The sequence below is a fragment of the Microtus oregoni genome, unplaced genomic scaffold (genome assembly GCF_018167655.1).
Source record: "Microtus oregoni isolate MIOR12 unplaced genomic scaffold, Mior012 000000F_ref0000247, whole genome shotgun sequence".
Lineage (NCBI taxonomy): Eukaryota > Metazoa > Chordata > Mammalia > Rodentia > Cricetidae > Microtus > Microtus oregoni.
Window position 1 is genome coordinate 32,906,424 of NW_024543059.1, and position 14,754 is coordinate 32,921,177.

General features: G+C 49.1%; 1 long non-coding RNA gene and 6 other non-coding genes across 14 annotated transcripts in view; all 7 read right to left on the bottom strand.

The window, feature by feature from the left end:
• Positions 1-14,754, bottom strand: part of LOC121453397 — a 140,342-nt gene that overhangs the window by 96,770 nt on the left and 28,818 nt on the right. For all 8 annotated transcript variants that reach the window (XR_005975006.1, XR_005975002.1, XR_005975003.1 and 5 more), the window contains exons 28-39: positions 13,077-13,192; positions 12,656-12,703; positions 10,878-10,993; positions 10,457-10,504; positions 8,670-8,785; positions 8,249-8,296; positions 6,472-6,587; positions 6,051-6,098; positions 4,271-4,386; positions 3,850-3,897; positions 2,073-2,188; positions 1,652-1,699 (exon numbers count right to left, since the gene is read on the bottom strand). This is a non-coding gene — a long non-coding RNA (uncharacterized LOC121453397). The remainder of the gene's footprint in view (positions 1-1,651; positions 1,700-2,072; positions 2,189-3,849; positions 3,898-4,270; positions 4,387-6,050; positions 6,099-6,471; positions 6,588-8,248; positions 8,297-8,669; positions 8,786-10,456; positions 10,505-10,877; positions 10,994-12,655; positions 12,704-13,076; positions 13,193-14,754) is intronic.
• LOC121453756 lies at positions 1,939-2,017 on the bottom strand. The gene has a single exon (XR_005975069.1). It is a non-coding gene; the product is annotated as a small nucleolar RNA SNORD115 (small nucleolar RNA).
• On the bottom strand, positions 4,137-4,215 carry LOC121453761. Its single transcript, XR_005975070.1, has one exon. It is a non-coding gene; the product is annotated as a small nucleolar RNA SNORD115 (small nucleolar RNA).
• Positions 6,338-6,416, bottom strand: LOC121453767. Its single transcript, XR_005975071.1, has one exon. It is a non-coding gene; the product is annotated as a small nucleolar RNA SNORD115 (small nucleolar RNA).
• On the bottom strand, positions 8,536-8,614 carry LOC121453771. The gene has a single exon (XR_005975073.1). It is a non-coding gene; the product is annotated as a small nucleolar RNA SNORD115 (small nucleolar RNA).
• Positions 10,744-10,822, bottom strand: LOC121453778. The gene has a single exon (XR_005975074.1). It is a non-coding gene; the product is annotated as a small nucleolar RNA SNORD115 (small nucleolar RNA).
• On the bottom strand, positions 12,943-13,021 carry LOC121453784. The gene has a single exon (XR_005975075.1). It is a non-coding gene; the product is annotated as a small nucleolar RNA SNORD115 (small nucleolar RNA).

Sequence of the window (14,754 nt, forward strand, 5' to 3'; positions counted from 1 at the left end):
AAGAAACGTGTTGTCAGGGCCATCCTCGGCATGCACTTGATGACCAGAAAAGGACTGCTGATGCTGACCAGGGCCCGAGAGCATGATGCTGTGGAGGGGGATCATTGTGCCACGTGAGATATCACTGATCAATGGCCCGAGGACTAGTGCCAACCCTGAGTGATGGCCCCTTTTTAGCCTGCCCAAGCAAAGTTCAGTCACTCAGGAGCATGCTCTTCCCGCTGACTGCTCTGATTGCTAGCATGAGACTGCTGCCGATTGTCAATCAGTAGGAAGGGCTTTGATACCTTGGAATCTTGCCTTTCCAGCATCAGGCATTCAAAGTTCTGAGACCTGGCCTCCACTTGATATGCTACCCATGTGTCTCATTCATCTCTGCCTCCCATCATCCACACACTAATGGAGAAAGAATCCATTCTCTTATGACTGTTTTTGCACCACCAGAGATTGTGCCGGGTCTGGCCTTCTCTGCATCTCTGGGGATATTCCTATTCCTTGGCAGAATGTTGAAGGCAATGTCTTCCAGGGAAGATGGCTATGCATGGGGCTATGCATGATAGGCACGGCCTCTGCTGTGTGCTACAAACTTCTCAAAATCAGACTGCCTTCCTGGCTCCAGCGCCCTGAAGAGACCATCTGTCATGGTAGAGCATCCAGAATTGTCTCCCTTTGTGCCTTGCTGGAAAGGTAGGTCAAGTTCACTAAATCACAGGTAGGGGGCAAGGTTGAGGATGCCCAGGTGCCATTTGATATACTAGTGTTCCCTGTGTTGAATTAGCACTGGGAAAGAACTCTGGACCGCCAAATGTGTCTCGGACATGCCAAATGGCAATTCATCCCGAAAGTCCATTATGGCAAGGCATTCGCTTCGAAAGCCACTGCCAAAGCTGACTAGAACTTCTTTCTCAGGCAGTCCCAATCAGGATCATCAGCTGATGTAGGAGGGTCATCTGTGTATGTGTCACTTTCATTGGTTATTTAAAAAGGAAACTTTCATGGCCTATGTATAGCACAGAAAATCAGGTGGGTGGAGTAGACAGAACAGAATGCTGGGATGGAGGGAAGTGAGGCAAACGCAAAGAAGCTCTGGCCCAAGATGGCCCAAGATGGACACCTCCTGTTGCTATACACATTAATAGAAATGGGTAAATCAAGATGTGAGATTTAGCCGGTAAGAGGCTAGATCTAATGGGCCAAGCAGTGTTTAAATGAAGACAATTTGTGTTTTGTAATTTTGGGTGTAAAGCTAGCCGGGCGGGAGCCGGGCAGGACAAAAAACAGGCCTGCTCTGCTCCAGACTAAGATCGGCCATAATGAAAACAAGAGTCACAGAATGAAATTTCCAGTTCTTCTCTAGGTGTCATGGGAACCGTAGAAGGACCCACCATTATGACTCCTCCTTGTGACCTATTCTGAGGCCCCAGATGGGTGGCTCATGTCCTTGTCCTTTGGAATTTTCCAAGGTTGTCCATTTGGAATGCCATTCTGGACACCGAGGCCTATGGGTTTTCACATTCTAGGAATCAAGGCCAAAACTACTGGATCCTGGGCTTCTAACTTGAGTATCTTCTCTTAGAGTTTCAGAAATATGAACAGGTGAAGGAACAGGGCCTGGAGAGATCAAAGCCTATGGGCTAATCTTTCCACTTACCTGAAGAAAAGTGTGTTGACGTGTGCTCCAAGTCAGCATCCCCAGTCACTGAAAGGCAGAAGAGATGATGGGAACGTGAGCTGGGCTTTGGACATGGAGACTGGCTCAAGAGCAAAGTTTGACATGAGGTGCCATTTGAGGGAGCACTCAGTGTTCTTCTAAGGTCGTGCCCCTGGACCAAATGGGGGTCTTTGATGGGGAGAAACAGCATGGGGATTTTGGCCTGCACCCTGGCCCAAGCGGGCCCCAGGTAGACCAGGAACCCCACTGCCCCCGTCTTTTAGTCTGGGCCTCAGCGTAATCCTATTGAGCATGATTTTTATGTCATCATCTCTCTTCGTGACATTGGTTTGTCATCATTGACCCAGCTCTCGAGAGAGCGAAGCTCCGCCTGGGGTTTGGACAAAGTACCATTGCTTACCAGTGCCGCAAACAGTGTCTTGGAGGTATGTATTCACATGGTTGGCACAAAGGTTCAGCACGATGGATGCCCTGCTCTGATTTGATCAGAAGCCCTTCTGTTCTTGTTAACGGCCCCTTTGGGAAAGAAGAAACGTGTTGTCAGGGCCATCCTCGGCATGCACTTGATGACCAGAAAAGGACTGCTGATGCTGACCAGGGCCCGAGAGCATGATGCCGTGGAGGGGGATCATTGTGCCACGTGAGATATCACTGATCAATGGCCCGAGGACTAGTGCCAACCCTGAGTGATGGCCCCTTTTTAGCCTGCCCAAGCAAAGTTCAGTCACTCAGGAGCATGCTCTTCCCGCTGACTGCTCTGATTGCTAGCATGAGACTGCTGCCGATTGTCAATCAGTAGGAAGGGCTTTGATACCTTGGAATCTTGCCTTTCCAGCATCAGGCATTCAAAGTTCTGAGACCTGGCCTCCACTTGATATGCTACCCATGTGTCTCATTCATCTCTGCCTCCCATCATCCACACACTAATGGAGAAAGAATCCATTCTCTTATGACTGTTTTTGCACCACCAGAGATTGTGCCGGGTCTGGCCTTCTCTGCATCTCTGGGGATATTCCTATTCCTTGGCAGAATGTTGAAGGCAATGTCTTCCAGGGAAGATGACTATGCATGGGGCTATGCATGATAGGCACGGCCTCTGCTGTGTGCTACAAACTTCTCAAAATCAGACTGCCTTCCTGGCTCCAGCGCCCTGAAGAGACCATCTGTCATGGTAGAGCATCCAGAATTGTCTCCCTTTGTGCCTTGCTGGAAAGGTAGGTCAAGTTCACTAAATCACAGGTAGGGGGCAAGGTTGAGGATGCCCAGGTGCCATTTGATATACTAGTGTTCCCTGTGTTGAATTAGCACTGGGAAAGAACTCTGGACCGCCAAATGTGTCTCGGACATGCCAAATGGCAATTCATCCCGAAAGTCCATTATGGCAAGGCATTCGCTTCGAAAGCCACTGCCAAAGCTGACTAGAACTTCTTTCTCAGGCAGTCCCAATCAGGATCATCAGCTGAGTAGGAGGGTCATCTGTGTATGTGTCACTTTCATTGGTTATTTAAAAAGGAAACTTTCATGGCCTATGTATAGCACAGAAAATCAGGTGGGTGGAGTAGACAGAACAGAATGCTGGGACGGAGGGAAGTGAGGCAAACGCAAAGAAGCTCTGGCCCAAGATGGCCCAAGATGGACACCTCCTGTTGCTATACACATTAATAGAAATGGGTAAATCAAGATGTGAGATTTAGCCGGTAAGAGGCTAGATCTAATGGGCCAAGCAGTGTTTAAATGAAGACAATTTGTGTTTTGTAATTTTGGGTGTAAAGCTAGCCGGGCGGGAGCCGGGCAGGACGAAAAACAGGCCTGCTCTGCTCCAGACTAAGATCGGCCATAATGAAAACAAGAGTCACAGAATGAAATTTCCAGTTCTTCTCTAGGTGTCATGGGAACCGTAGAAGGACCCACCATTATGACTCCTCCTTGTGACCTATTCTGAGGCCCCAGATGGGTGGCTCATGTCCTTGTCCTTTGGAATTTTCCAAGGTTGTCCATTTGGAATGCCATTCTGGACACCGAGGCCTATGGGTTTTCACATTCTAGGAATCAAGGCCAAAACTACTGGATCCTGGGCTTCTAACTTGAGTATCTTCTCTTAGAGTTTCAGAAATATGAACAGGTGAAGGAACAGGGCCTGGAGAGATCAAAGCCTATGGGCTAATCTTTCCACTTACCTGAAGAAAAGTGTGTTGACGTGTGCTCCAAGTCAGCATCCCCAGTCACTGAAAGGCAGAAGAGATGATGGGAACGTGAGCTGGGCTTTGGACATGGAGACTGGCTCAAGAGCAAAGTTTGACATGAGGTGCCATTTGAGGGAGCACTCAGTGTTCTTCTAAGGTCGTGCCCCTGGACCAAATGGGGGTCTTTGATGGGGAGAAACAGCATGGGGATTTTGGCCTGCACCCTGGCCCAAGCGGGCCCCAGGTAGACCAGGAACCCCACTGCCCCCGTCTTTTAGTCTGGGCCTCAGCGTAATCCTATTGAGCATGATTTTTATGTCATCATCTCTCTTCGTGACATTGGTTTGTCATCATTGACCCAGCTCTCGAGAGAGCGAAGCTCCGCCTGGGGTTTGGACAAAGTACCATTGCTTACCAGTGCCGCAAACAGTGTCTTGGAGGTATGTATTCACATGGTTGGCACAAAGGTTCAGCACGATGGATGCCCTGCTCTGATTTGATCAGAAGCCCTTCTGTTCTTGTTAACGGCCCCTTTGGGAAAGAAGAAACGTGTTGTCAGGGCCATCCTCGGCATGCACTTGATGACCAGAAAAGGACTGCTGATGCTGACCAGGGCCCGAGAGCATGATGCCGTGGAGGGGGATCATTGTGCCACGTGAGATATCACTGATCAATGGCCCGAGGACTAGTGCCAACCCTGAGTGATGGCCCCTTTTTAGCCTGCCCAAGCAAAGTTCAGTCACTCAGGAGCATGCTCTTCCCGCTGACTGCTCTGATTGCTAGCATGAGACTGCTGCCGATTGTCAATCAGTAGGAAGGGCTTTGATACCTTGGAATCTTGCCTTTCCAGCATCAGGCATTCAAAGTTCTGAGACCTGGCCTCCACTTGATATGCTACCCATGTGTCTCATTCATCTCTGCCTCCCATCATCCACACACTAATGGAGAAAGAATCCATTCTCTTATGACTGTTTTTGCACCACCAGAGATTGTGCCGGGTCTGGCCTTCTCTGCATCTCTGGGGATATTCCTATTCCTTGGCAGAATGTTGAAGGCAATGTCTTCCAGGGAAGATGACTATGCATGGGGCTATGCATGATAGGCACGGCCTCTGCTGTGTGCTACAAACTTCTCAAAATCAGACTGCCTTCCTGGCTCCAGCGCCCTGAAGAGACCATCTGTCATGGTAGAGCATCCAGAATTGTCTCCCTTTGTGCCTTGCTGGAAAGGTAGGTCAAGTTCACTAAATCACAGGTAGGGGGCAAGGTTGAGGATGCCCAGGTGCCATTTGATATACTAGTGTTCCCTGTGTTGAATTAGCACTGGGAAAGAACTCTGGACCGCCAAATGTGTCTCGGACATGCCAAATGGCAATTCATCCCGAAAGTCCATTATGGCAAGGCATTCGCTTCGAAAGCCACTGCCAAAGCTGACTAGAACTTCTTTCTCAGGCAGTCCCAATCAGGATCATCAGCTGAGTAGGAGGGTCATCTGTGTATGTGTCACTTTCATTGGTTATTTAAAAAGGAAACTTTCATGGCCTATGTATAGCACAGAAAATCAGGTGGGTGGAGTAGACAGAACAGAATGCTGGGACGGAGGGAAGTGAGGCAAACGCAAAGAAGCTCTGGCCCAAGATGGCCCAAGATGGACACCTCCTGTTGCTATACACATTAATAGAAATGGGTAAATCAAGATGTGAGATTTAGCCGGTAAGAGGCTAGATCTAATGGGCCAAGCAGTGTTTAAATGAAGACAATTTGTGTTTTGTAATTTTGGGTGTAAAGCTAGCCGGGCGGGAGCCGGGCAGGACAACGAAAAACAGGCCTGCTCTGCTCCAGACTAAGATCGGCCATAATGAAAACAAGAGTCACAGAATGAAATTTCCAGTTCTTCTCTAGGTGTCATGGGAACCGTAGAAGGACCCACCATTATGACTCCTCCTTGTGACCTATTCTGAGGCCCCAGATGGGTGGCTCATGTCCTTGTCCTTTGGAATTTTCCAAGGTTGTCCATTTGGAATGCCATTCTGGACACCGAGGCCTATGGGTTTTCACATTCTAGGAATCAAGGCCAAAACTACTGGATCCTGGGCTTCTAACTTGAGTATCTTCTCTTAGAGTTTCAGAAATATGAACAGGTGAAGGAACAGGGCCTGGAGAGATCAAAGCCTATGGGCTAATCTTTCCACTTACCTGAAGAAAAGTGTGTTGACGTGTGCTCCAAGTCAGCATCCCCAGTCACTGAAAGGCAGAAGAGATGATGGGAACGTGAGCTGGGCTTTGGACATGGAGACTGGCTCAAGAGCAAAGTTTGACATGAGGTGCCATTTGAGGGAGCACTCAGTGTTCTTCTAAGGTCGTGCCCCTGGACCAAATGGGGGTCTTTGATGGGGAGAAACAGCATGGGGATTTTGGCCTGCACCCTGGCCCAAGCGGGCCCCAGGTAGACCAGGAACCCCACTGCCCCCGTCTTTTAGTCTGGGCCTCAGCGTAATCCTATTGAGCATGATTTTTATGTCATCATCTCTCTTCGTGACATTGGTTTGTCATCATTGACCCAGCTCTCGAGAGAGCGAAGCTCCGCCTGGGGTTTGGACAAAGTACCATTGCTTACCAGTGCCGCAAACAGTGTCTTGGAGGTATGTATTCACATGGTTGGCACAAAGGTTCAGCACGATGGATGCCCTGCTCTGATTTGATCAGAAGCCCTTCTGTTCTTGTTAACGGCCCCTTTGGGAAAGAAGAAACGTGTTGTCAGGGCCATCCTCGGCATGCACTTGATGACCAGAAAAGGACTGCTGATGCTGACCAGGGCCCGAGAGCATGATGCCGTGGAGGGGGATCATTGTGCCACGTGAGATATCACTGATCAATGGCCCGAGGACTAGTGCCAACCCTGAGTGATGGCCCCTTTTTAGCCTGCCCAAGCAAAGTTCAGTCACTCAGGAGCATGCTCTTCCCGCTGACTGCTCTGATTGCTAGCATGAGACTGCTGCCGATTGTCAATCAGTAGGAAGGGCTTTGATACCTTGGAATCTTGCCTTTCCAGCATCAGGCATTCAAAGTTCTGAGACCTGGCCTCCACTTGATATGCTACCCATGTGTCTCATTCATCTCTGCCTCCCATCATCCACACACTAATGGAGAAAGAATCCATTCTCTTATGACTGTTTTTGCACCACCAGAGATTGTGCCGGGTCTGGCCTTCTCTGCATCTCTGGGGATATTCCTATTCCTTGGCAGAATGTTGAAGGCAATGTCTTCCAGGGAAGATGACTATGCATGGGGCTATGCATGATAGGCACGGCCTCTGCTGTGTGCTACAAACTTCTCAAAATCAGACTGCCTTCCTGGCTCCAGCGCCCTGAAGAGACCATCTGTCATGGTAGAGCATCCAGAATTGTCTCCCTTTGTGCCTTGCTGGAAAGGTAGGTCAAGTTCACTAAATCACAGGTAGGGGGCAAGGTTGAGGATGCCCAGGTGCCATTTGATATACTAGTGTTCCCTGTGTTGAATTAGCACTGGGAAAGAACTCTGGACCGCCAAATGTGTCTCGGACATGCCAAATGGCAATTCATCCCGAAAGTCCATTATGGCAAGGCATTCGCTTCGAAAGCCACTGCCAAAGCTGACTAGAACTTCTTTCTCAGGCAGTCCCAATCAGGATCATCAGCTGAGTAGGAGGGTCATCTGTGTATGTGTCACTTTCATTGGTTATTTAAAAAGGAAACTTTCATGGCCTATGTATAGCACAGAAAATCAGGTGGGTGGAGTAGACAGAACAGAATGCTGGGACGGAGGGAAGTGAGGCAAACGCAAAGAAGCTCTGGCCCAAGATGGCCCAAGATGGACACCTCCTGTTGCTATACACATTAATAGAAATGGGTAAATCAAGATGTGAGATTTAGCCGGTAAGAGGCTAGATCTAATGGGCCAAGCAGTGTTTAAATGAAGACAATTTGTGTTTTGTAATTTTGGGTGTAAAGCTAGCCGGGCGGGAGCCGGGCAGGACGAAAAACAGGCCTGCTCTGCTCCAGACTAAGATCGGCCATAATGAAAACAAGAGTCACAGAATGAAATTTCCAGTTCTTCTCTAGGTGTCATGGGAACCGTAGAAGGACCCACCATTATGACTCCTCCTTGTGACCTATTCTGAGGCCCCAGATGGGTGGCTCATGTCCTTGTCCTTTGGAATTTTCCAAGGTTGTCCATTTGGAATGCCATTCTGGACACCGAGGCCTATGGGTTTTCACATTCTAGGAATCAAGGCCAAAACTACTGGATCCTGGGCTTCTAACTTGAGTATCTTCTCTTAGAGTTTCAGAAATATGAACAGGTGAAGGAACAGGGCCTGGAGAGATCAAAGCCTATGGGCTAATCTTTCCACTTACCTGAAGAAAAGTGTGTTGACGTGTGCTCCAAGTCAGCATCCCCAGTCACTGAAAGGCAGAAGAGATGATGGGAACGTGAGCTGGGCTTTGGACATGGAGACTGGCTCAAGAGCAAAGTTTGACATGAGGTGCCATTTGAGGGAGCACTCAGTGTTCTTCTAAGGTCGTGCCCCTGGACCAAATGGGGGTCTTTGATGGGGAGAAACAGCATGGGGATTTTGGCCTGCACCCTGGCCCAAGCGGGCCCCAGGTAGACCAGGAACCCCACTGCCCCCGTCTTTTAGTCTGGGCCTCAGCGTAATCCTATTGAGCATGATTTTTATGTCATCATCTCTCTTCGTGACATTGGTTTGTCATCATTGACCCAGCTCTCGAGAGAGCGAAGCTCCGCCTGGGGTTTGGACAAAGTACCATTGCTTACCAGTGCCGCAAACAGTGTCTTGGAGGTATGTATTCACATGGTTGGCACAAAGGTTCAGCACGATGGATGCCCTGCTCTGATTTGATCAGAAGCCCTTCTGTTCTTGTTAACGGCCCCTTTGGGAAAGAAGAAACGTGTTGTCAGGGCCATCCTCGGCATGCACTTGATGACCAGAAAAGGACTGCTGATGCTGACCAGGGCCCGAGAGCATGATGCCGTGGAGGGGGATCATTGTGCCACGTGAGATATCACTGATCAATGGCCCGAGGACTAGTGCCAACCCTGAGTGATGGCCCCTTTTTAGCCTGCCCAAGCAAAGTTCAGTCACTCAGGAGCATGCTCTTCCCGCTGACTGCTCTGATTGCTAGCATGAGACTGCTGCCGATTGTCAATCAGTAGGAAGGGCTTTGATACCTTGGAATCTTGCCTTTCCAGCATCAGGCATTCAAAGTTCTGAGACCTGGCCTCCACTTGATATGCTACCCATGTGTCTCATTCATCTCTGCCTCCCATCATCCACACACTAATGGAGAAAGAATCCATTCTCTTATGACTGTTTTTGCACCACCAGAGATTGTGCCGGGTCTGGCCTTCTCTGCATCTCTGGGGATATTCCTATTCCTTGGCAGAATGTTGAAGGCAATGTCTTCCAGGGAAGATGACTATGCATGGGGCTATGCATGATAGGCACGGCCTCTGCTGTGTGCTACAAACTTCTCAAAATCAGACTGCCTTCCTGGCTCCAGCGCCCTGAAGAGACCATCTGTCATGGTAGAGCATCCAGAATTGTCTCCCTTTGTGCCTTGCTGGAAAGGTAGGTCAAGTTCACTAAATCACAGGTAGGGGGCAAGGTTGAGGATGCCCAGGTGCCATTTGATATACTAGTGTTCCCTGTGTTGAATTAGCACTGGGAAAGAACTCTGGACCGCCAAATGTGTCTCGGACATGCCAAATGGCAATTCATCCCGAAAGTCCATTATGGCAAGGCATTCGCTTCGAAAGCCACTGCCAAAGCTGACTAGAACTTCTTTCTCAGGCAGTCCCAATCAGGATCATAGCTGAGTAGGAGGGTCATCTGTGTATGTGTCACTTTCATTGGTTATTTAAAAAGGAAACTTTCATGGCCTATGTATAGCACAGAAAATCAGGTGGGCGGAGTAGACAGAACAGAATGCTGGGACGGAGGGAAGTGAGGCAAACGCAAAGAAGCTCTGGCCCAAGATGGCCCAAGATGGACACCTCCTGTTGCTATACACATTAATAGAAATGGGTAAATCAAGATGTGAGATTTAGCCGGTAAGAGGCTAGATCTAATGGGCCAAGCAGTGTTTAAATGAAGACAATTTGTGTTTTGTAATTTTGGGTGTAAAGCTAGCCGGGCGGGAGCCGGGCGGGAGCCGGGTAGGACGAAAAACAGGCCTGCTCTGCTCCAGACTAAGATCGGCCATAATGAAAACAAGAGTCACAGAATGAAATTTCCAGTTCTTCTCTAGGTGTCATGGGAACCGTAGAAGGACCCACCATTATGACTCCTCCTTGTGACCTATTCTGAGGCCCCAGATGGGTGGCTCATGTCCTTGTCCTTTGGAATTTTCCAAGGTTGTCCATTTGGAATGCCATTCTGGACACCGAGGCCTATGGGTTTTCACATTCTAGGAATCAAGGCCAAAACTACTGGATCCTGGGCTTCTAACTTGAGTATCTTCTCTTAGAGTTTCAGAAATATGAACAGGTGAAGGAACAGGGCCTGGAGAGATCAAAGCCTATGGGCTAATCTTTCCACTTACCTGAAGAAAAGTGTGTTGACGTGTGCTCCAAGTCAGCATCCCCAGTCACTGAAAGGCAGAAGAGATGATGGGAACGTGAGCTGGGCTTTGGACATGGAGACTGGCTCAAGAGCAAAGTTTGACATGAGGTGCCATTTGAGGGAGCACTCAGTGTTCTTCTAAGGTCGTGCCCCTGGACCAAATGGGGGTCTTTGATGGGGAGAAACAGCATGGGGATTTTGGCCTGCACCCTGGCCCAAGCGGGCCCCAGGTAGACCAGGAACCCCACTGCCCCCGTCTTTTAGTCTGGGCCTCAGCGTAATCCTATTGAGCATGATTTTTATGTCATCATCTCTCTTCGTGACATTGGTTTGTCATCATTGACCCAGCTCTCGAGAGAGCGAAGCTCCGCCTGGGGTTTGGACAAAGTACCATTGCTTACCAGTGCCGCAAACAGTGTCTTGGAGGTATGTATTCACATGGTTGGCACAAAGGTTCAGCACGATGGATGCCCTGCTCTGATTTGATCAGAAGCCCTTCTGTTCTTGTTAACGGCCCCTTTGGGAAAGAAGAAACGTGTTGTCAGGGCCATCCTCGGCATGCACTTGATGACCAGAAAAGGACTGCTGATGCTGACCAGGGCCCGAGAGCATGATGCCGTGGAGGGGGATCATTGTGCCACGTGAGATATCACTGATCAATGGCCCGAGGACTAGTGCCAACCCTGAGTGATGGCCCCTTTTTAGCCTGCCCAAGCAAAGTTCAGTCACTCAGGAGCATGCTCTTCCCGCTGACTGCTCTGATTGCTAGCATGAGACTGCTGCCGATTGTCAATCAGTAGGAAGGGCTTTGATACCTTGGAATCTTGCCTTTCCAGCATCAGGCATTCAAAGTTCTGAGACCTGGCCTCCACTTGATATGCTACCCATGTGTCTCATTCATCTCTGCCTCCCATCATCCACACACTAATGGAGAAAGAATCCATTCTCTTATGACTGTTTTTGCACCACCAGAGATTGTGCCGGGTCTGGCCTTCTCTGCATCTCTGGGGATATTCCTATTCCTTGGCAGAATGTTGAAGGCAATGTCTTCCAGGGAAGATGGCTATGCATGGGGCTATGCATGATAGGCACGGCCTCTGCTGTGTGCTACAAACTTCTCAAAATCAGACTGCCTTCCTGGCTCCAGCGCCCTGAAGAGACCATCTGTCATGGTAGAGCATCCAGAATTGTCTCCCTTTGTGCCTTGCTGAAAAGGTAGGTCAAGTTCACTAAATCACAGGTAGGGGGCAAGGTTGAGGATGCCCAGGTGCCATTTGATATACTAGTGTTCCCTGTGTTGAATTAGCACTGGGAAAGAACTCTGGACCGCCAAATGTGTCTCGGACATGCCAAATGGCAATTCATCCCGAAAGTCCATTATGGCAAGGCATTCGCTTCGAAAGCCACTGCCAAAGCTGACTAGAACTTCTTTCTCAGGCAGTCCCAATCAGGATCATCAGCTGATGTAGGAGGGTCATCTGTTTATGTGTCACTTTCATTGGTTATTTAAAAAGGAAACTTTCATGGCCTATGTATAGCACAGAAAATCAGGTGGGTGGAGTAGACAGAACAGAATGCTGGGATGGAGGGAAGTGAGGCAAACGCAAAGAAGCTCTGGCCCAAGATGGCCCAAGATGGACACCTCCTGTTGCTATACACATTAATAGAAATGGGTAAATCAAGATGTGAGATTTAGCCGGTAAGAGGCTAGATCTAATGGGCCAAGCAGTGTTTAAATGAAGACAATTTGTGTTTTGTAATTTTGGGTGTAAAGCTAGCCGGGCGGGAGCCGGGCAGGACAAAAAACAGGCCTGCTCTGCTCCAGACTAAGATCGGCCATAATGAAAACAAGAGTCACAGAATGAAATTTCCAGTTCTTCTCTAGGTGTCATGGGAACCGTAGAAGGACCCACCATTATGACTCCTCCTTGTGACCTATTCTGAGGCCCCAGATGGGTGGCTCATGTCCTTGTCCTTTGGAATTTTCCAAGGTTGTCCATTTGGAATGCCATTCTGGACACCGAGGCCTATGGGTTTTCACATTCTAGGAATCAAGGCCAAAACTACTGGATCCTGGGCTTCTAACTTGAGTATCTTCTCTTAGAGTTTCAGAAATATGAACAGGTGAAGGAACAGGGCCTGGAGAGATCAAAGCCTATGGGCTAATCTTTCCACTTACCTGAAGAAAAGTGTGTTGACGTGTGCTCCAAGTCAGCATCCCCAGTCACTGAAAGGCAGAAGAGATGATGGGAACGTGAGCTGGGCTTTGGACATGGAGACTGGCTCAAGAGCAAAGTTTGACATGAGGTGCCATTTGAGGGAGCACTCAGTGTTCTTCTAAGGTCGTGCCCCTGGACCAAATGGGGGTCTTTGATGGGGAGAAACAGCATGGGGATTTTGGCCTGCACCCTGGCCCAAGCGGGCCCCAGGTAGACCAGGAACCCCACTGCCCCCGTCTTTTAGTCTGGGCCTCAGCGTAATCCTATTGAGCATGATTTTTATGTCATCATCTCTCTTCGTGACATTGGTTTGTCATCATTGACCCAGCTCTCGAGAGAGCGAAGCTCCGCCTGGGGTTTGGACAAAGTACCATTGCTTACCAGTGCCGCAAACAGTGTCTTGGAGGTATGTATTCACATGGTTGGCACAAAGGTTCAGCACGATGGATGCCCTGCTCTGATTTGATCAGAAGCCCTTCTGTTCTTGTTAACGGCCCCTTTGGGAAAGAAGAAACGTGTTGTCAGGGCCATCCTCGGCATGCACTTGATGACCAGAAAAGGACTGCTGATGCTGACCAGGGCCCGAGAGCATGATGCCGTGGAGGGGGATCATTGTGCCACGTGAGATATCACTGATCAATGGCCCGAGGACTAGTGCCAACCCTGAGTGATGGCCCCTTTTTAGCCTGCCCAAGCAAAGTTCAGTCACTCAGGAGCATGCTCTTCCCGCTGACTGCTCTGATTGCTAGCATGAGACTGCTGCCGATTGTCAATCAGTAGGAAGGGCTTTGATACCTTGGAATCTTGCCTTTCCAGCATCAGGCATTCAAAGTTCTGAGACCTGGCCTCCACTTGATATGCTACCCATGTGTCTCATTCATCTCTGCCTCCCATCATCCACACACTAATGGAGAAAGAATCCATTCTCTTATGACTGTTTTTGCACCACCAGAGATTGTGCCGGGTCTGGCCTTCTCTGCATCTCTGGGGATATTCCTATTCCTTGGCAGAATGTTGAAGGCAATGTCTTCCAGGGAAGATGACTATGCATGGGGCTATGCATGATAGGCACGGCCTCTGCTGTGTGCTACAAACTTCTCAAAATCAGACTGCCTTCCTGGCTCCAGCGCCCTGAAGAGACCATCTGTCATGGTAGAGCATCCAGAATTGTCTCCCTTTGTGCCTTGCTGGAAAGGTAGGTCAAGTTCACTAAATCACAGGTAGGGGGCAAGGTTGAGGATGCCCAGGTGCCATTTGATATACTAGTGTTCCCTGTGTTGAATTAGCACTGGGAAAGAACTCTGGACCGCCAAATGTGTCTCGGACATGCCAAATGGCAATTCATCCCGAAAGTCCATTATGGCAAGGCATTCGCTTCGAAAGCCACTGCCAAAGCTGACTAGAACTTCTTTCTCAGGCAGTCCCAATCAGGATCATCAGCTGAGTAGGAGGGTCATCTGTGTATGTGTCACTTTCATTGGTTATTTAAAAAGGAAACTTTCATGGCCTATGTATAGCACAGAAAATCAGGTGGGTGGAGTAGACAGAACAGAATGCTGGGACGGAGGGAAGTGAGGCAAACGCAAAGAAGCTCTGGCCCAAGATGGCCCAAGATGGACACCTCCTGTTGCTATACACATTAATAGAAATGGGTAAATCAAGATGTGAGATTTAGCCGGTAAGAGGCTAGATCTAATGGGCCAAGCAGTGTTTAAATGAAGACAATTTGTGTTTTGTAATTTTGGGTGTAAAGCTAGCCGGGCGGGAGCCGGGCAGGACGAAAAACAGGCCTGCTCTGCTCCAGACTAAGATCGGCCATAATGAAAACAAGAGTCACAGAATGAAATTTCCAGTTCTTCTCTAGGTGTCATGGGAACCGTAGAAGGACCCACCATTATGACTCCTCCTTGTGACCTATTCTGAGGCCCCAGATGGGTGGCTCATGTCCTTGTCCTTTGGAATTTTCCAAGGTTGTCCATTTGGAATGCCATTCTGGACACCGAGGCCTATGGGTTTTCACATTCTAGGAATCAAGGCCAAAACTACTGGATCCTGGGCT